This window comes from Oncorhynchus nerka, linkage group LG4, assembly GCF_034236695.1.
Source record: "Oncorhynchus nerka isolate Pitt River linkage group LG4, Oner_Uvic_2.0, whole genome shotgun sequence".
NCBI lineage: Eukaryota > Metazoa > Chordata > Actinopteri > Salmoniformes > Salmonidae > Oncorhynchus > Oncorhynchus nerka.
Window position 1 is genome coordinate 14054212 of NC_088399.1, and position 22480 is coordinate 14076691.

The window sequence follows — 22480 nt, forward strand, 5'->3', positions numbered from 1 at the left end:
ATAAAGTGAAACTTAAGCTAAGACTAAACAAATAAAGAATAAATGAACCATGACGACAATGCAGTGCTAACAGGCAACTAAATACAAACAATATCCCATAACCCACAGGTGGAAAATCACCAACATAGAAAATTAACCTAGAACCCCACATAGAAAATATAAACTAGAACAACCCCCCAGTCACACCCTGACCTACTCTACCATAGAAAATAAACACTTTCTATGGTCAGGACGTGACACTTTCACTGTCTGTTCCATAGATCTAAAAGTCCTACTGATTCCTCTGGGCATGTTGGTGGTGGTGATAGCTGGTGTCCTACTGTTAAATATACACGGGGTGGTTTGAGCCTTGAATGTTGATTTGTTGACAGTCGTGGTATAGCAGACCGCATACCACTGGTATGTCACGAACCGGCTCAAAGCCCGTAACAAAGGGAGACAACGTGGAGATAATGAGTAGCAAAATATGTATTTATTACCTAAAGCAACTAAGTATAATAGACAATGGTGTGTGTAATCAGTAATCAGTAGTGTAAGTGAGTGTTTTGCATGCATGAATGTGATAATGCAGGGTGATGAAAGGTGCCAAAGCAAACAAACAAACAAACGGCCACCAAGAACCACAACACAATCTACAGAGGGTGTCTGCATGGAGAGAGTCTCCTCCATGAATGGGGAAGTGGTGTATTTATCCTGGGAGACACCGGGCCCAGGTGTTTCCCATGTAGCTGACGACCCTCCCAACTCCGCCCACCAGCATCCTAATAAGGAAATAACAGAGAGAATACGGCAGACAGAGTGGGAGGGTCGTCACATCCCCCATAAAACCGGGGACCAACAAGGACCCCGGAACAAAATACCAGCCTCTAAGTTCCAAATTGACACAGCTTCTGCGCCACAAATTGATGAGGGTTTACGTGTTCACACTTACAATTTGCCCCAGCCAACCTCCTCCCCAGACCTCAGCGACCTTCGCACAGGAAGCAACATTTAAGAGGAAAGAAGAAAACAAGACCAGGAGGGAGCAGACAGGACAGAGAGAACATGACAATACGAAACAATGGTCAGTCACGTAAACATTAGGAACAGGGCGCACGAGAGAGCGCACTGACCCAATTTGTAAGTCGCTCTGGATAAGAGCGTCTGCTAAATGACTTAAATGTAAATGTAAATCAGCAATCACGTTTTCAGTCCCCCGGATGTGCCTCACATCGAGATGGAATGATTGTAAAAATAAACACCATCGCATTATCCTCTGGTTTGGACACATCATGGACCTCAAAAAAGTGAGGGGGTTATGGTCGGTGTAGACCACAATAGGTACTACCCCCGACCCGACATACACTTCGAAGTGTTGTAGTGCCCAAATTAATGCTAGCGCTTCCTTTTCAATAACCGAATAGTTTAACTGATAATCGTTAAACTTTTTGGGAAAAAAACTAACAGGCCTCTCAATCCCAGACACATCTGCTTGCAGCAAAACTGCACCTGCCCCCACATGACTAGCATCCACCTGCAAGGTAAATGACAAATCCATGCGAGGAGCAGCCAGCACTGGAGTTGAGGTAAGCAACCTCTTTGCCTCTTCAAAAGCGTGTTGACAACGAGTAGACCAAACATAAACAGCCTTAGCTTTCAGCATATCTGTCAAGGGAGCGACCACAGTAGAGAAGTTATTACAAAAACTACGGTAATAACCAATCATGCCCAAGAAACGCATCAGTTCCTTTTTAGTAGTTGGTGGTGGAAAAGCATCAATAGCCACCACTTTAGCCCGAACAGGACGCACTTCACCCTGCCCAACCATTTTTCCAAGGTATGTAACGGTCGCCTGAGCAAACTCACATTTTGCCAGATTGATTGTGAGGCGACCCGCAGCCAGACGTTCGAACAAGGCTTGAATACGGGACAGATGTTCTTCCCAAGTATCTGCATAGATCACTACATTGTTCAAATAAACAGCGCACCCGGTCAGACCGGCGACAACCCTGTTCATAAGTCGCTGAAAAGTGGCAGGTGCATTGCGCAGACCGAAACTCATAACTGAATACGAGTACAGACCAAAGGGTGTAATAAAGGCAGAGATTTCACGTGCCCTACTCGTCAGTGGCACCTGCCAATAGCCTTTTAACAGGTCAAATTTGCTCACAAACTTAGCTGCACCGACTTGATCAACACAGTCCTCCATCCGAGGAAGAGGAAATGAATCTGGCTTTGTGACACTGTTTACCTTACGGTAGTCCGTACAAAAACGGTTTGTTCCATCCGGTTTACTGACCAAGATACAGGGAGAAGCCCAACTAGAGAAAGAAGGCTCTGCTATCTTACTCTCCAGCATGTACTTGACCTCAGCATCCAGACAACGTAGTTTCTCTGAAGAAACTCTATAGAAGCGCTGACGAATGGGGTCAGCACCTCCAATGTCAATATCATGTTCTATTAAGTTTGTACGTGTAGGTGTATCAGAAAACAAACCTGGAAATCTCTGAATCAGACCAACTATCTCTTTCCGCCCATCAACAGGTAGGTGAGTGAGAAGACTGTCTAAAATATCCAGTGTTTCTGAATTTTTCAATCTACCCTGCAATATACAATCGTCAGGACCAGGAACATCTTCCTCCTCATGCACAGATCTAGCACGACAAGAACCCAAGGAAACAACGGTATCAGCCAAAAGAACAGGTTTACCGTCCTCTGTAGAATCCCACTGTTCAGTCTCAGAGGAACGTGCATAATAGGGTTTTAACAGATTTACATGGCACAGCTGGTGTGCTTTCCTCCGTTCTGGAGTGGCAACTAGATAATTTTGCTCAGTGCACTGGCGCACCACTGTATATGGACCTTGAAACTTGGCTTGAAAAGGAGAACCAACAATTGGCAGCAGAGCAAGAACCTGGTCACCTGGACTAAAGTGACGAGGCTCAGTTCGGCGATCAAATATGCCCTTCATCCTCTCCTGTGAAGATGATAACTTCTCTTTAGCCATTTCACCAGCGGCATACAGCCGTCGCCGGAAATCACACACATACGATAACAGGGACTGAGGAGGCTCGGGAGACTTCCAGTTATCCTGGAGAACAGATAAAAGTCCACGCACCCTATGTCCAAACACAAGGTCATTTGGACTGAAACCTGTGCTCTCCTGTGAAACTTCCCTAGCAGCTAACAGTAACCAAGGCAACCCCTCCTCCCAATCCTTATCCATCTCAGTACAATAAGCTCTCAACAAAGACTTTAGTGTTTGATGGAAACGTTCCAGTGCTCCTTGACTTTGCGCGTGATAGGCGCTAGACAAATTGTGTTTAATATGGAGCTGTTGAATAACCTGACCAAACAGATTAGAGGTAAAATTAGATCCTTGATCACTCTGAATGACCTTAGGGATTCCAAACAATGAGAGAAACTGAGTCAAAGCTTTTAACACCGATTTAGTCGTGATAGATCGGAGAGGATAGGCAGCAGGAAACCTAGTGGTCTGACACATCACAGTGAACAGGTAACTACTACCCTTTTTAGAACGAGGCAGAGGACCCACACAGTCAATAATCAGATACTCAAAAGGTTGGCTGAGTACAGGAATAGGAAACAATGGTACTGGTTTAATAGCTTGATTAGGCTTACCAGTTAATTGACAGGTGTGACAAGTTTTGATAAAATCAGAAACATCCCTCTTTAATCTAGGCCAAAAGAAATGTCTTAATATGCGATTGTAGGTTTTCCTCACCCCCATATGTCCAGCCACGTCGCTGTGAGAAGTTTCCAACACCAACTCACGAAGCTTAACTGGTACAACAACCTGACTAATTGCCTCCCCCAGAAAAACACTATCATGAGACACCCACTTTCTCATCAGGACATCCTCTTGGAGAAAATAGCCATGGGCGACATCTCCCAACTGTTCTATAGGCACAATTTGATCACGCAACTCTTCCAACGTGGGGTCATCCGTTGCGCATTGATTAGATCTGAGCGGGTTACAGATAACGGGATAACAGGGAAAACAGTGACATACTTTGTATTATTATCATTAGTCGGCGCAGTGACCAGTTCGCCACGGCTCATAGAACGTGTCACTGCACACGCAGAGAACACCTCTGGGAAACTCTGTACACTCTCATCAGGAATCCCAACAAATGACGGCTTAGTGGAAACCACTAGAGATGGAAACACGACAGGCCATACACGCTCACCAGCCAAGTTATTCCCAAGGATAACATCGATACCCTCAATAGGCAACGAAGGACGCACACCCACAACAACTTCACCCTTCACCAGCCCACAATCCAACATCAGTTTATGCAATGGAACTGATAGAGTGTTCAAACCTATTCCCCTAATTAGAACACTATTCCCCGAATCAGTCTCAGCAGAAAAGGGTAACACAGACTCCAACACAAATGATTCAGAGGCACCTGTGTCTCTCAGGATCTTCACTGGCACTAGGTCTTTACTTCCTAACATAGACACAAAACCTTCTGTAATGAAAGGTAAATAGTCTGGATCAATATGGACTTTCACATTCTCCTGGGCCTGAGGAAATGAGCCATGAATGAACTGATGTGGAACAGGTGCAGCTAATGCAGTAGGCTTAGATTTAGCGTAAGCACCCTTTGACCTGAGAAGTGGACATTCGTTTTCCAATGCCCTGAACCTTGACAGTAGTGACACTCATGCCCAAAGTCAGCTTTACCATGGGAGTCAGGTTCAACCCTAGTTGAATAGAACTCTGCCCGAGAACCAAAGTATCTCGGTGAGCGAAGCTCAAATCTATCCGAACGCCCCCACTCTTTCCGAATACGGGGTTCTGCAAAGACACTTTTGTGAGTCAACACATACTCGTCTGCCAAAACTGCAGCTTCAGCAACATTCTTTACTTTCTGTTCATTAATATACGTGGCAATACGATCAGGAATTGTGTCCTTAAATTGCTCTAACATAATCAGATCACACAGCCCTTGGAAAGTCACAACTGCAGAGGCGGAACACCAGCGATTAAACTGTAAAGACAACTGTCGCGCAAACTCAACATGGGTCTGGTTATCATCCCTTTTTAAAGTTCTAAATCGTTGGCGGTAAGCCTCAGGGACCAATTCATAAATCTGTAACACAGCTGTTTTAACTTTATCATAACTGGCACTATCGTGTACACTAAGAGCTGAATATGCTTCCTGCGCTTTACCAGTCAGCACACACTGCAACATTAAAGTGCGGTCAGAATCAGGCCAACTCCTAGCGTTAGCAACCCGCTCAAACAACGAAAAGAATGTCTCGGGGTCCCTTTCATTAAACCGAGGCAATAACCGTAAGTTCCCAACAATATCAAATGTCTCTGGGGCACGACCAAAAGCGGAACTACCCCTAGGTAAATCTGGGTCACCTTCCCAAAACAAACTCTCCCCTGAGATCTTTCCTTCCCTAACCAACTCTATACGTTCTTGTTGCAATTTGATTTTAGCACGCTCCATATCTTGTTTAAATGCCAATTCCTTTTCATATTTTACACGATCATGCTCTAGCTTCTCACGATCATGCTGCCGATCATGCTCTCTCTTCTCACGATCATGCTCCAGCTGTAACAAAAGCAGTTCTTTCTGCTGTTCAAAAAGAAGGCTACTAGGACTAACCGATGGAATGTCCATTGTAACGTTATGGGGAGACAACAAATCCTCAGCAGAGGCTGGCCCAGTGGTAACTTCTAGAATACCACTCTCCATCAGATTGGCCTTCAATATCAACCTAATAGAATTCTTTAGACGTTTATCACTCATCTCAACCTTGTAGTGTTCCGCGACCTTCAACAGCTGTTCTTTAGTACCTAAATATAACAATTCCTCTGATGGAGAGCGAATGAACTTATCTACATAAGACGCCATAATCACACAAAAAAAAATTCTGGCTCTTCCCTTCTGCTGAGCACACCAGACCACAACCCGAGAATTGACAATCCCCTGAGTACCACAGAAGAGAGATGAGATACGGAGCTTCCCCAAAACCTACAATAACTCAACCCTAGTCTTCGTGCAGATTTGCGGTGGGAATTTACGCACTGTAGCCCGCTGGCAAGGAAATAGAACTCCCCAGCATGCTGGCAAATTCCACCAAGCCACGGATGTGCCCCCGAGACAACTGCTCAGTCCACAGACACCACACAAAAATAACAAACATTAACCATGCCCAACATATTCCAAAAAATGAAACACGTCGCTAAACCTATCAGGGGAAAAAGGCTATAGCTCCGGGTAGCAAGTTCCACTACCCTACCCAAATCTCCCACCGATGTACACAGCAGATTACTCACCTCAGACTGATGTCCCAACAGAAAGTATAACAAGAGTTCAGGCTAGGCAGGGCCTGGAAACTAACCATTATAGTCTCTCCAACACAGCACACAAACCAAACAACAAAAGGCAACCAATACTGGGCCTATCAAACACAATTAGCAACCCAAACACGTACCTCCACGGTCTCCCAAACCAATAGTTCAAATGTCCCGGATGAGCCCCCACTTGTCACGAACCGGCTCAAAGCCCGTAACAAAGAGAGACAACGTGGAGATAATGAGTAGCAAAATATGTATTTATTACCTAAAGCAACTAAGTATAATAGACAATGGTGTGGGTAATCAGTAATCAGTAGTGTAAGTGAGTGTTTTGCATGCATGAATGTGATAATGCAGGGTGATGAAAGGTGCCAAAGCAAACAAACAAACAAACAAACAAACAAACAAACAAACAAACAAACAAACAAACAAACAAACAAACAAACAAACAAACGGCCACCAAGAACCACAACACAATCTACAGAGGGTGTCTGCATGGAGAGAGTCTCCTCCATGAATGGGGAAGTGGTGTATTTATCCTGGGAGACACCGGGCCCAGGTGTTTCCCATGTAGCTGACGACCCTCCCAACTCCGCCCACCAGCATCCTAATAAGGAAATAACAGAGAGAATACGGCAGACAGAGTGGGAGGGTCGTCACAGGTATGACAAAACATTTATTTTTACTGCTCTGATGACATTGGTAACCAGTTTATAATAGCAATAAGGCACCTCAGGGGTTTGTGGTATATGGTTAATAATACCATGGCTAAGGGCCGTGTCCTAAGAACAGTCCTTAGCTGTGGTATATTGGCCATATGCCACACCCCCTCGGGCCTTATTGCCTAAATATACAGTACACTGCCTTTAGAAAAGGGAAATCTTCCCTTTACAATTCCCCTTAAAAAATATAATTATATTGTAGCAATTTACAGAGGTACATGTTCTAAATCTTTTAAATCTTCTACAGATGGGAAACAACATTTTTCTACCTGCCAAAAATTGGTAATGCTGTGCTTTTCCTCCTGTGTACCATCAGTGCTGTTGTGAAGTTCAGAGTAAACTGAATCTGTGTTGAAACTAAAGATGAGTAGAAAACAGATAGGTCTCTTTGGTGAGACCAAGGGACAGATTTACTTTGTTTCATTGTTGATCTTACATACTGAATCATAGTCTTACTCTACTATTCTGTCTGTTTTATATGTTAAAATGCATGCGTTGTTAATAAACTATAAAAATCTATCAGGATATTGTTAGAAAGTTGTGTCTCTGCCCAAATACATTGTTTCTGTGTTGTGTGCTTGCAAACACCATATACGCTTCAACTGTTAATGATTGTTACGAATCCCTTTGGCCCTGCACTCTAGGGGGGGGGGTGGAAACGAGACATAAATAAATAAATAATAAATATCAAAAAAAGCGAAGCTATTCTAACCTGCTTCAAGCACAGCTAGCTAACTAACCAATAAAATACAGTGGGTGGTCCGCCCAGTTCTAACTAGGGTACTTAGACAAAGTATTCCTATGGGTAATGTATGCCCAGGGGCGACTTGGCTTTGTACCCCCTTTTCCCACCAACAAACAAACAGTCATGAACCACAACAATACATAATCATATAATTATACAGAGAGAGAGAGAATACTTAAATAAGACAGGAGAAATACTCCAGATGTAACAGACTGACCCTAGGCCCCGACACATAAACTACTGCATCAGTCTTCAGTGGCGACACCTGTGACTAGGGCAGAAGGAGAGAAAACAAATACACAGACAGGATACTTGTATTCGTAACACTCCCACCCTTTCGTTTTTGGCTAAAAACTGTTTGTTATTTTTCAGGCTAACTATGCAACCATCGAACAAGAAGCTATAGCTTTTTTTGTTAGCTCTGCAATACTTTGAAGTATATATTGGTTCAAGTGCTCTACCAGTGATAGTATATACTGACCATAACCCCTTAGTGTTTCTCCACCGTATGTACAACCAGAACCAGCACCTTATGCATTGGGCGCTTATTGTGGAGATCCGCCACAAAAAGGGTTCTGAAAATGTATTGGCAGATGCTTTGTCTCGTGTTCAATAATGTATGATTTTTGTATGTCTTGTTAGGTTGCCTTTGCTTGTTAAACTTGTTAGTATTCATTGTAAATACTTTGGTCGCAATCCTTATAGGGTTGCTCTTTTAACTTCTTGACGCTACCCATCCCTTAAGCGGGATAATTGTCATCAGAAACCGCTGAATAGCATAGCGCCACAGTCAAATAATATGACTAAAAATATTCATATTCATGAAATCACAAGTGCAATATTGCAAAACACAGCTTAGCCTTTCGTTAATCCACCTGTCTTCTCAGTGAAAGTAATCCAAGCGTTTGTATAAGTTTATCGATCGCATGACAAAACATTAAGTACACTTAGTATCAGGTAGCTTGGTCACGAAAATCAGAAAAGCAATCAAATTAACCATCTTTGGATGTTTTCACTCACCAGACTCCCAGTTCCACAACAAATGTTCCTTCTGTTCCATAAAGATTATTTTTAGATCCAAAATACCTCCGTTTGTTTGTCGCGTTATGTTCAGAAATCTACAGGAAAGAGCGGTCACGACAACGCAGACGAAAATTCCAAATGATATCCATAATGTCCACAGAAACATGTCAAACGTTTTTTATAATCAATCCTCAGGTTGTTTTTAAAATATATATTAGATCATATATCAACCGGGAGTGTAGGTTTTTCAATAGGACCGGGAAAAACAATGGCCGCTTTACTCTGTTGCGCAAAACTCACTCTGAGAGCCCCCACCTATCCACTTACGCAATGTGATCTTTCTCGCTCATTTTTTCAAAAAAAAAATATTTTATTTTTTTATTTCACCTTTATTTAACCAGGTAGGCTAGTTGAGAACAAGTTCTCATTTGCAACTGCGACCTGGCCAAGATAAAGCATAGCAGTGTGAACAGACAACACAGAGTTACACATGGAGTAAACAATTAACAAGTCAATAACACAGTAGAAAAAAAATGGGCAGTCTATATACAATGTGTGCAAAAGGCATGAGGAGGTAGGCGAATAATACAATTTTGCAGATTAACACTGGGGTGATAAATGATCAGATGGTCATGTACAGGTAGAGATATTGGTGTGCAAAAGAGCAGAAAAGTAAATAAAAAAATTTAAAAAACAGTATAAAAACAGTATGGGAATGAGGTAGGTGAAAATGGGTGGGCTATTTACCAATAGACTATGTACAGCTGCAGCGATCGGTTAGCTGCTCGGATAGCTGATGTTTGAAGTTGGTGAGGGAGATAAAAGTCTCCAACTTCAGCGATTTTTGCAGTTCGTTCCAGTCACAGGCAGCAGAGTACTGGAACGAAAGGCGGCCAAATGAGGTGTTGGCTTTAGGGATGATCAGTGAGATACACCTGCTGGAGCGTGTGCTACGGATGGGTGTTGCCATCGTGACCAGTGAACTGAGATAAGGTGGAGCTTTACCTAGCATGGACTTGTAGATGACCTGGAGCCAGTGGGTCTGGCGACGAATATGTAGCGAGGGCCAGCCGACTAGAGCATACAAGTCGCAGTGGTGGGTGGTATAAGGTGCTTTGGTGACAAAACGGATGGCACTATGATAGACTGCATCCAGTTTGCTGAGTAGAGTGTTGGAAGCCATTTTGTAGATGACATCGCCGAAATCGAGGATCGGTAGGATAGTCAGTTTTACTAGGGTAAGCTTGGCAGCGTGAGTGAAGGAGGCTTTGTTGCGGAATAGAAAGCCGACTCTTGATTTGATTTTCGATTGGAGATGTTTGATGTGAGTCTGGAAGGAGAGTTTGCAGTCTAGCCAGACACCTAGGTACTTATAGATGTCCACATATTCAAGGTCGGAACCATCCAGGGTGGTGATGCTAGTCGGGCATGCGGGTGCAGGCAGCGATCGGTTGAAAAGCATGCATTTGGTTTTACTCGCGTTTAAGAGCAGTTGGAGGCCACGGAAGGAGTGCTGTATGGCATTGAAGCTCGTTTGGAGGTTAGATAGCACAGTGTCCAATGACGGGCCGAAAGTATATAGAATGGTGTCGTCTGCGTAGAGGTGGATCAGGGAATCGCCCGCAGCAAGAGCAACATCATTGATATATACAGAGAAAAGAGTCGGCCCGAGAATTGAACCCTGTGGCACCCCCATAGAGACTGCCAGAGGACCGGACAAATTAAAGCCTGAAACTATGTCTAAAGACTGTTGACACCTTAGGGAAGCTATAGAAAAATGAATCTGGTTGATATCCCTTTAAATGGAGGATATGCATGCTTTTCTGATTTTCGGGACCTAGCTACTTAATGCTTAGTGTACATAAAGTTATGCTATGCTATCGATAAACTTACACAAACGCTTGGATTGCTTTCGCTGTAAAGCATAATTTCAAAATCTGGGACGACAGGTGGATTAACAAAAGGCTAAGCTGTGTTTTCCTATATTGCACTTGTGATTTCATGAATAGGAACCTTTTTTTTGTAATATTATTTGACTGTGGCGCTATGCTATTCAGCGGTTGCTGATGACAATTATCCCGCTACCGGGATGGGTAGCATCAACAAGTTAATGTCATGTTCCAACACGTTTGTGCAGGTAGGAACGTCATTAAAGAGACATGGAAAACTGTGTAGTAGCCTCACAATATTGTCATCCTGTCCGTCCGTTAAATGAACCCGACCTGACTGGAGAGTCAGCAGCATTTCTGAGTTGCACAATCTAACGCACTGCTGCGGAGTATTGCGCAACTCTAATCCATCTCCATCAACATCATTAATATGACAGCCCACTATCATAGCAGCAGAAGCAGAGGATACAGCAGTACCTGCCTGTCAGAGTGTGCGCAACTAGTCGAAGGAAGTCAGGTGCAGGAGAGCAGAGATGAGTGAACAGGCACACTTTATTTAGGCAGAGGAAAACTGCCGGATGCAACTGCATCAAAACACTCCAGCCCAAGGAAAAAAGTGAGCGCACAAATACACAAATGGGTACAAGTATTGTAGCGACACACATGTAACGAAATGAACAATACCACACACAGACATGGGGGGAACAGAGGATACTATACACATAGAGTAATGAGGGGATGTAAACCAGGTGTGAGGAAAAACAAGACAAAACAAATGGAAAATGAAAGGTGGAGCAGCGATGGCTAGAAGACCCAGCTTCCGGCAGGGCAGGCGGAGGGGCAGGTTTCGGGTCGAGAGCCAGACCTGGTCCCCTGGTGCGAACACCGGGGCCTCACTGCGGTGACAGTCTGCACTGGCTTTCTGGTGCAGCACGGCCCACTGGAGGTGAATATGGGCGGCATCCAATGTCTCCTCCGCGGGCCTGAACCAGTCGTCCACTGCAGGAGCCTCGATCTGACTCTGATGCCAAGGCACCAGAACCAGCTGGTACCCTAGAATGCACTGGAAGTGGGAGAGGTTTGTAGATGAGTGGCGGAGCGAGTTCTGAGCCATCTCGGCCAAGGGCACGAACACCGCCCACCCCCCTGGCCGGGCCTGGCAATAAGACCGCAGAAACCTACCCACATCCTGGGATGAAAACCCGAGGTAAGGCTGATCGAGACCCCCAGACGTTCCATGAACACCCTCCAGACCCTCAACGTGAACTGGGGACCCCTATCAGACATTATATCCTCAGGTACCCTGTAGTGCCGGAAGACGTGCGTTAACAAGGCCTCCGCAGTCTGTAGTGCCATAGGGAGGCCGGGCAGAGGGAGGAGACGGCAGGACTTAGAGAAGCGATCCACAACGACTGGGATCGCAGTGATCCCCTGTGAGGGGGGAGATCGGAAAGGAGATCGGTAAGGAAATCGACCAACAGGTGTGACCATGGCCGCTGTGGAACAGGTAAGGGGTGTAGCTTACCTCTGGGCAGGAGGAGCCTTACACTGGGCGCACACCGAACAGGAGGAAACATAAACCCTCACAAGGTAGGCCACCAGTACTTCCCACTCAGAGCACCGTCCGACCAATGCCTGGATGACCAGAGGAGGGTGACTGTTAAGGGATTTTTTATCAATAATGACTAATTATGTATACATTTCAATCAGGACTGAATAGTCAGAATACTATTATGTTACTGTATAGATGTATGAATTTTCTTTTAATCCTAGTACTGAATATAATGTGTGTAAATATAATCAAGAATTAGAACAATGACTGTCTGTTCCTTGGTAGAAATGAATGAACTTATGGTCAGACTGGCTAGAATGCTTATCTACACGGAGACCTTGGCTCGGTCATAAATTAACTAAATTGGTGCGAGACGATGTGGCTTGAGAACTATACTGCCATTGTACAGGGTGAAGAAGAGACGGGACAGTTTGAAAACTAACGACGTCATTTTCAGTTTATAACCTGTGGTAAATTATATCGTGTTCAGTACTCTCGAGAATAAACGCTACTGATTGATTTTGAGACTGGTCTCTGTCCATTTTATGCAAATAAGGGTCTTACAAATTCTTAAGAGTGGACAGAGTGTTTAATTGAATTGGTTAAATAAAACATAAAGGAATTTAATTCCTTTAACAGTGACATGTGCGCCCAATAGATCAACCGGTCACGGAACACTGGAGGGGAGGGGGCTCTGCACGGAACGCCTGCTCAATGTCCGCGTCCAGCTCCCTTACTACCGGTGCCACCAGGCAGGAGGCCGGGAGTATGGGGGTAGGATCCATGGGCCGCTCCTCTGTATCATACAGCGGGTATGGGACAGTGAGTCTGCCTTCACATTCTGGGAACCTGGTCTGTAGGAAAGGGTGAAAACAAAACGGGTAAAAAACATGGCCCACCTTGCCTGACGAGGATTCAGTCTCCTCGCTGCCCGATTGTACTCCAGATTGCGGGTGGTCAGTCCAGATGAGAAAAGGGTGTTTAGCCCCCTCAAGCCAATGTCTCCATGCCTTCAACGCCTTGACAACAGCCAACAACTCCAGGTCCCCCACATCATAGTTTCGCTCCGCCGGGCAGAGCTTCCTCAAGAAGAAGGCACAGGGGCGGAGCTTCGGTGGCGTACCCGAGCGCTGAGAGAGCACGGCTCCTATCCCAGCCTTGGGCACGTCCACCTCCACTGTGAACACCAAAGAGGGATCCGGATGGGCTCGCACGGGAGCTGAGGTAAACATGGCCCTTAGGTGACCAAAAGCCCTGTCTGCCTCAGCCAACCACTGCAAACGTACCGGAACCCCTTCAGCAGTCAAGTAATGGGAGTCAATACCTGACCAAAACTCCGGATAAACCTCCAGTAGTAATTGGCAAACTCTAGAAACCGCTGCACCTCCTTTACTGTGGGGGAGTCAGCCAATTACGCAGAGCTGAAATGTGGTCACTCTCCATCTCCACCCCTTAGGTGGCAATGCGGTACCCTAGGAAGGAGATGGACTGCTGGAAGAACAGACATTTTTCAGCCTTGACATACAGGTCATGCTCCAACAGTTGACCAAGCACCCTGCACACCAGGGACACATGCTTGGTGCGTGCTTCGGAGTATATCAGAATATTCATCAATATACACCACTACAACCTGCCCGTGCAGGTCCCTGAAAATCTTGTCCACACAAATGCTTGGAAGACTGATGGAGCATTCATCAACCCGTACGGCATGATGAGGTACTCATAATGCCCTGAGGTGGTACTGAACGCTGTCTTCCACTCATTTCCCTCCCGGATACGCACCAGGTTGTAAGCGCTCCTGAGATCTAGTTTGGTGAAGAAGAGCGCCCCGTGCATTGACTCAATCGCTGTGACTATGAGAGGTAGCGGGTAACTGTACTTCACAGTGATCTGATTTAGGGCTAGATAGTCAATACACGGGGGCAGACCTCCCTCCTTGTTCACAAAACAGAAACTGGAGGAGGCGGGAGAAGTGGAGGACCGAATGTACCCCTGACGCAGGGATTTGGAGACCTATGTTTCCATAGCCGCCGACGATGAGGTGGTAATTGAGTTGCCCTCTTCTTAGAGAAGGCGAGAGCCAAATTGGAATATTCGGGGGGAATGCGCATGGTGGAGAACTGGTTGGACTTTCCACCATTGTAGCACCAACAGAATCCCCCAAACACCTTCACGAGCCCTCCCGCGACCACCCCGTGAGACCCCTCTGTTGCCATGAAATAGTGGGGTCATGACAAGTTAACCAGGGTAGGCCTAGCACCACAGGAAACACAGGAGAGTCAATGAGGAAGAGACTGATTCTCTCCTCGTGACCCCCTGCGTCACCATGCCAAGGGGAGTGGTGGCCTCCCTAATCAACCTGGACCCTAATAGTCGACTGTCCAGAGCGTGAACTGGGAAGGGCCTAGCCACTGGAACAATAGGGATCCCTAAACTATGGGCAAATGCTCTGTTGATAAAATTCCCAGCCGCGCCTTAATCGACGAGCGCCTTATGCTGGGAATGCGGAGAACACGCAGGAAAGTTAACATGCAAGAACAGGTGTGCAACAGAAAGCTCTGGATGAGAATGGTGGAGGCTTACCTGGGGTGACGCCAGAATGCCCTGCCTGCTGCCTCGACCCCCAGAGGAACCAACCCGACACCGACCGGCAGTGTGACCTCTGCGGCCACAGATGGTGCACGTGAAGGCCCCTCCTCCGGCCTCCCTGAGCGCAGCACCTCTCAGCTCCATGGGCACCGGAGCAGTGGTGCTGGGAGAGGGAACAGACAGAGCCCTCTCTGAATGTCCGCTGGTGGCCAGCAGGTTATCCAGCCGAATGGACAGGTCCACCAGCTGGTCAAAGGTGAGGGTGATATCCCTGCAGGCCATCTCCTGACGGACATCCTTGCGCAGGTTGCAGCGATAGTGGTCGATAAGGGCCCTGTCGTTCCATCCTGCTCCGGCGGCCAGGGTCCGAAAGTCCAGGGTGAACTCCTGGGCGCTCCTCATCCCCTGCCTCAGGGGGAAGAGTCGTTCACTCGCCGCTCTACCCTCGGGCGGGTGGTCGAAGACTGCCCAGAAACGTTATATGTACAGTTGCTTTGATTGGACTGATCATGTCAACATCTTAGCTAGTAGTAATCATCATGAATCAAGTCGACAATCTACTGGGAAATCATTTGTAATCCTTGTCATATGAAGATAAATAATAAAGAGAATTTATAGATAAAACATATCGGTGCTCATCGACCATTGGACATAAACAACAAGTTGTAAATCTCTAATTCAACAATGAGTGGTTTGGAAGGAATCAGTGACAGTGACTAACTGCAAGCATTGAAAAGCAATCACTAGCCTGCTATTCAGTGGAGTTTACTGTGTGGTCCCAAATCTGGGTTTAAGGGGCTCTTTTCCAAGTTTAAAATGATAAACATTCAAGATTGGCCACGCTGTCAATGAAGCATGATTTGTGCCGCGCTCAAAACAACTGTTAACTCTGAACTGCGAAAACTTGACTTCAGTGAGTTCAATACAACTGGAAAGTCTGGAATAAATGAGATCCGAATGGAAAAATACGTTTTGAACAGTCATCCAACTCGGAATTGTAAATCCGGCCTCTTTCTAGAGCGACGACCTGAAGATCAGTCACATCATCATGATTCGACCTTGTTGTTTTGAAAGCATCATAAATTCAGAAAATGCCAGACTTTGATGACAAAATTTGCCCACCAAGGACCGCCGCGCCACCTTCCTGTTCAAGTGAGCACAGCACAAGGTGAATCCAAAAATGCATTGTATGCTGCTGCGTAAATGATGCAATATGCCAGGGAGATATCTACTGCATACCGTAGCTAAGAAAGTAATACTAAGTGTATGTTGTGTAGTAAGATGTTAGTAGCCCATGTGTCTCACCCTAATAATTTGGTCTATTACCCCTCTTAATTTTGCCTACTGTTCTGACTTGGTGGTGCATATGTAGCCTATAACCTGTTTTAGAGAAATGTAATCAAAATCAAATCAAACTTTATTTGTCACATGAGCCAAATACAACAAGTGTACACCTTCCCGTGAAATTATTATTTACAAGCCCTTAACCAACAGTTATTCAGGTATTTCTCGCACTATCCATTCCGTCTCTGCGAAATACTGGTGGTCCACCTTTTGGTCCTGCCGTACATACCTACACGTACGCTATGGTCACAAGACGCAAGCCTCCTAACTGTCCCTAGAACTTCTAAGCAAACAGCTGGAGGCAGGGTTTTCTCCTACAGAGCTCCATTTTTATGGAATGGTCTGCCTACCCATGTGAGAGACACAGACTCGGTCTCAACCTTTAAGTCTTTATTGAAGACTCATCTCTTCAATAGGTCCTATGATTGAGTGTAGTCTGGCCCAGGAGTGTGAAGGTGAACGGAAAGGCACTGGAGCAACTAATCGCCCTTGCCATCTTTTCCTGGCCGGTTCCCCTCTCTCCACTGGGATTCTCTGACTCTAACCCTATTACATGGGCTGAGTTACTGGTTCACTGGTGCTCTTCCATGCCGTCTCTAGGAAGGGTGCATCATTTGAGTGGGCTGAGTCACTGACGTGATCTTGCTGTCTTTGTGGGCTATACTCGGCCTTGTCTCAGGATGGTAAGTTGGTGGTTGAAGATATGCTTTGGCAAAGTGGGTGGGGTTATTCCAGCCTGTTTGGCCCTGTTCGGGGGTGTCGTCGGATGTGGCCACAGTGTCTCCGACCCCTCCTGACTCAGCCTCCAGTATTTATGCTGCAGTAGTTTATGTGTCGGGGCCTAGGGTCCGTCTGTTACACCTGAAGTATTTATCCTGTCTTATCCGGTGTCCTGTGTGAATTTAAGTATTCTCTCTCTCTCTCTCTCTCTCTCTCTCTCTCTCTCTCTCTCTCTCTCTCTATCTCTCTCTCATATGTTTTGGTGCCTACATCTCACTTTGTCCATGATTATGTATTGTTGTGTGTTATGACTGTTTGTTTGTTGGTGGGAAAAGGGGGTACAAAGTGAAGTCGCCCCTGGGCATACATTACTGATAGAGGAATTCTAAATTCCTCTATACTTTAATTGCCAAAATCAATTAGCACTCATTTCTAATTCATTAATGAATTGTAAGTTCATTAATTATGCATGAAGTAGATCGAGACCAGTCTTAAAAGCCAGGTAAAGAGCGTTTAATTCCAGAGAGTACTGAATGCTTACACACATTTCCACAGGTTATAAACTGAAAATGACGTCAGCGTTTTCCAAACGTTCCGTTTCACAAACAGAGGGCCCCTCTTAACTCTCAAGCCTCCACGTTATCAGCACGAAGTCAAGGCCAGTCAGCATAAATCAACATTCCCGACCATTTGGAGATGGCCCGTTCCCACCACCTGGAGATTTGTACAACTGAATGAACTAAGGAACAGACCTATATTGTTACTAACTCCTGACTACATTATATACAATTGGGAAAGGGATCAAGAGGGATAACTCACATGTACCGTACATTATAGCATTTGGACTAGTCAGTTTCTGATTGGAATGTATACATAATTAGTCATTTCAACCATATTTTCCTCTATCAATCCTCCCTTTGATCAAATATTATACATTCAAATCTACAAAATAAAAATATTATTATAAATGATTACCCGACTCTTCACCCATCATTAATCAAATCTAACCTTAACTCCAACTGTTTTTAAACCTACATCAGAATCATAACTCCTCTTTCAGGATTTTTTTTTTCTTTTTACAATCTTTATTAAAAAACAGTTTAATCATTGAAACAAATTACAATCTAATTCCCCTTCATCTCAACACTATTCTCATCAAACATAAATTCCCCACAAATGACAGATCCAGATTCGTCCACTTCCTCTGTAGACATGCCTTCAGTCCTCCATGGGTCAGAACCTGGAATCGGCCCATAACGCACCATCTGTAGTGTCATTGATCTCTCCAGAGTCCTGGAAACAATAACTTTCATACATACACGCAATCAACCACGTACGTACAAGACTAACGCAGTCACACCGGTTAAGGTGGCCCATAACACCACATTTTTCCATAAATACTGTCTACCCAATTTAGTTCAGAGAAGTTTCCACCCCAGAGTTTCTGCCAACCCGTGAGCCAGGGTGGTCAAACCAGCTGAGGCTTCGGGCACTGATTCGTCCGAAGCTGTGCTACCTGGGATGTAAGACACGGTCCTGATTACCACGCCCACTTCCTCCTTTTATCTAATGCAATTCTATTCTGTCAGGTCTTCCAGCTGATTGCTTCAGTCTGTTCTACAAACCCTTTAATAACCCTTCTGGTAACTATAATTAATCCAGTCTACATTCTTATTGAGAGTAGACCACTCTAATCCTGCCAGTATCTGATTTCTTGCCTTGAACTCATCCGGCACACCTCGTGGAACCCCAATGTTATCAATATATACTCTTTCGCCAAAAGACCTAGATGGAGCATCTCTTCTCTCTCGTTTTGGCTAACTTCATGTCTTGGTGTTGTATGAGTGTAAAAGGCATTCCTAACCAGTCCAATCAGTCGGCAATACTGCGCAAACTCATTCCCCCGCACAACCACCAGATGTCGACACTGGCCCATTTTATTTTATTGAAGTCCCCAGAGTTCAACCAGCCTGTCAATTCAGACATGGTCTCGTCAGTGGTCATATTCTCTGTACCAACTTGGTTCCTGGGGATATAAATAGTGCAAATCAATACAACTGTCATTATTTGGCATTCCTGCTTTCATGAACAGCTTTACCATACATGCCATTCCCTTAGGGGAATTAATTCCGTTCAGTGGAAAAGGGATAGTTGTTAACTGGGGTTTAGCGTTCGCACAGGCATAACATTCTTCTTTAGCCACTGATCTGGCCGTATATTGAATCCATTCCAACCATAAGTTGGACTCCCCAAACCCAGTCTCCACCTCTATAACTTCTTTGAGGTCTTTGGTCTGAACTATTCGTACTGATCCTTTACCCTGGATGATTACACTAGGAATAGCCGTTGTGTTAGAGGGATTGGTTGAACTTCGGCCAATCATATTCTCCTTATCGACTCTAACTTCTGCCACCTGGAACGGTACCATAGTATCAGTTGAAAACTGGTCGAAACCCACATACCATAAACCGAGATCCTGAGTATTGACCGCCTTAATGTTAATTCGCACCTTTATACAATACTTCCTTTGCTCGGGAACACAGTCCAAAACGCCAACCCTTACTATACTCCACCTGATCCCACATTGAGTGTATGGGTTTACGTAGGCATCCCTTTCAGTGTGAGCTATGACCTGTGTCCACGATCAATATGGGAACCTGCACTGATATCTCTTCTATTTTGGAACAAAATCCTCACCGTCTAAACCATGGGTCAAATTACCACTCTCCGCATATCTAGTAGGACGTGCTGTATCAGGAATACGTCACCCACGATAAGACAGCTCAGACGAACAGCTTCCATGTGAAACCCCACCCTTTCCCCGAGAACACATCACTTAGCAAGAGCCAGATACATCTTCACTTCTATGAACACAAACAGGGGTGACAGGACAGGGAGGGTTACTTCATTCGAGAGATGGCCCCCGGAATTCTGTTAATTCCAGTTCTCCTCCCGAACACTGTTTATTTGTTCGACAGTGAAATATGCATCTTACCCCCCCGCAGTGCGATATGAATCCGGGTGGCCCACGGGACTGGATTGAGTGTCTTCACCTGTAGTTCACCTGTAGTGCATAAACTCTTGGACATACAGGTTTGGTTAATAAAACAGTTTCTTATTCGTCAAACCAATTAACAAAAAAAAAAATTTTATTAGTTAATTATCCCGTACGTCACATCCTATTCTAGAACACTATTTACCCATCCCCCTTTTGTTACCTGGCTCTGCCCAGGTAACAACCTTGCCTTATTCTTATACAATGACTTAGATAAGATTTAGTGAATTATCCTTATGTCTGAAATTCCATTTAGGAGTGTCCCTTTCATTTTCCACATGTCCAATTCTCACTTTTGTCTCCACTCAGTAACTTATCTACCCACTATGTTATCTTTGCTCGTCCTGGCCCCCCTTCTAAAACTTCTCTGCACTCCAACCTTCAAGGTCTCTGCAGTGCGGGGGAGGGCTCCTCTGTATGTTTCTCATGTTTTCCAAATTTGAACTACATGTCTCACTGTTTGGCTCCATCCAAACCCATGGACCCTCTTTTAGAAAAAAAAAACATGTCTATGAGCGGCTTTTCTCCAAATTCCTTAATCAATCTATCTTAATCCTAACAATAATCCTAACTCCTCATAGATGTCCTATATTCCTGTTAAATATAATACTATTTAAAAACTTATAATCTAATAAATGCTAACCATATTAAAAATCCTTCCTACACTAACAAGCCCTCTCCTTGGGGACCCTCAGTATTCTATCTGACAATAACATGGATTTAATGTGTTGCAAAGTGTGGAATAAAACTTTGGTCCTGTAAAACAGAGTAAAGCAGAACAAAGCATTCTTGTAACCCATCTGGTCCTCTCAGCTATTCTTATCCAGCACCAGGTGGGCACCATGCCACCCTTCACGACAGGGAGAACAAACATACATGGGTCATCCTCAGTCAGTCTTATCCTCCCCTCAAAGCATGCTTCACCTCAGCCTCTCCAACTGGAGCATCAAGCAAAGGCATCATGCCTGAAGCCTTCACCACATCTGTAACAGACTTCTTAAAACACGGTATGATGCAAGCAGCACATCACATCAATAACAAATAATACAAGAATTAGGGTCAGAAATCCAGTAACCACCATACCAGTATACTTACCAAACCAGGCTCCCAACCAGGTGGACAGTCAGACTCCTCTACCCCCGCCATGGTCCTCATCTCAGCAGATCATCAAGCCCATTAAGACCCTTAGATATACTACCATCTGGACTGGTGTTATTAGGGATATACGTACAACATTGTTCACCGAACATCTTGCAGACTCCCCCCTGACTAGCAAGAAGCATCCCCTAAGCAAGTCTATTCTGTATAAGACAGCCACAATTTGTCCCTACCATCAAAACCAGTCTCTGTGCCTAATTGATCAATAGCTGAATAGTCTAACATTAATTACCTGAATGGGATTTTTAACACAGTGGTGGCAGGTTCGGTCCAGGGGTGGTAGAGGAGTGTGTCTGGCCCCCTGGCTCGTCTGAGACCTCTGTTTTTGGCAGTACCTTAATAGAAAACACACCCACCGTGTCTGTCCCGGTCCTTTGTAGTCCGGGGGTGTAAGTGCCTGCATCAGAGAGCTTAATAGTTTTGATGGTTAGTAGGATTTCATCACCTTTACAAAGTTCAACAGTACTCCCAGGTTTCCCCCATCTCATGGAAAACCTATCCACCTTTGTGGGATTCCTATGCCATAAGGATATCCTCTTCTCCAGTCCCAGAACTGTCCCAAGTTGGTTATCATGTAATCCCCATACGGACACCCTCCCCCATTACACAGGTAATGTCCCCGTCTTTGACACTCCTGTACACGGGTGTTAAAATCAAACAAAAATACCTCAATTCCTTCCCTGCCCTGTTGGCTCAAAATATGTTATCTTCCCCTATTTATTCTCAATGATGAATATGACTTTCTCTCTGTTACAATACCAACTCCCTAATAGCCCATTCAAAAAAACTTCACAGCTAATGTTATAAGACAGAATCCTGAACCACTTTCTCATTTGCGGTTCAAACAGTAATTCTAAACCCTCAACCAAAACTGCTTCATTTCTAATGAATTTACCTTAAAACCAGTAACTCAATATGACCCCATTCATTATACAAATGACTCTCCCCTGAGGCTGATCAGACCTCAGAAGCCAGTCATGATAAGGTCAAAAGGCCATACCATATTAGACATAAAGATCCCTTTATCCTTACAATAGAAATAGTCACCTGTATGATTCAAACCCATAAAAAAAACATCTCATAAGGTTCCATATGTGAGCGTGCCTCTTTAAAATCTCCTTGCACTAAAACAAATCGTTCTAACAGTTGTTTTATATATATATAATTTGCAGACCTTTTTCAATTTGGTCGTTTAAAGCTGCACTCTCCCCCAAAATTATAATCCCAGGAGGCCTCTAAAAGTGAGCCACCACATCCCTAACTATCATTCACTAATGCTACCTCGAATCAGAAACTCAATAAGTGAACTATAACTAAAACCTAATGATAATTCCCCTTTGACTCAAATCAATAATCATAAATTT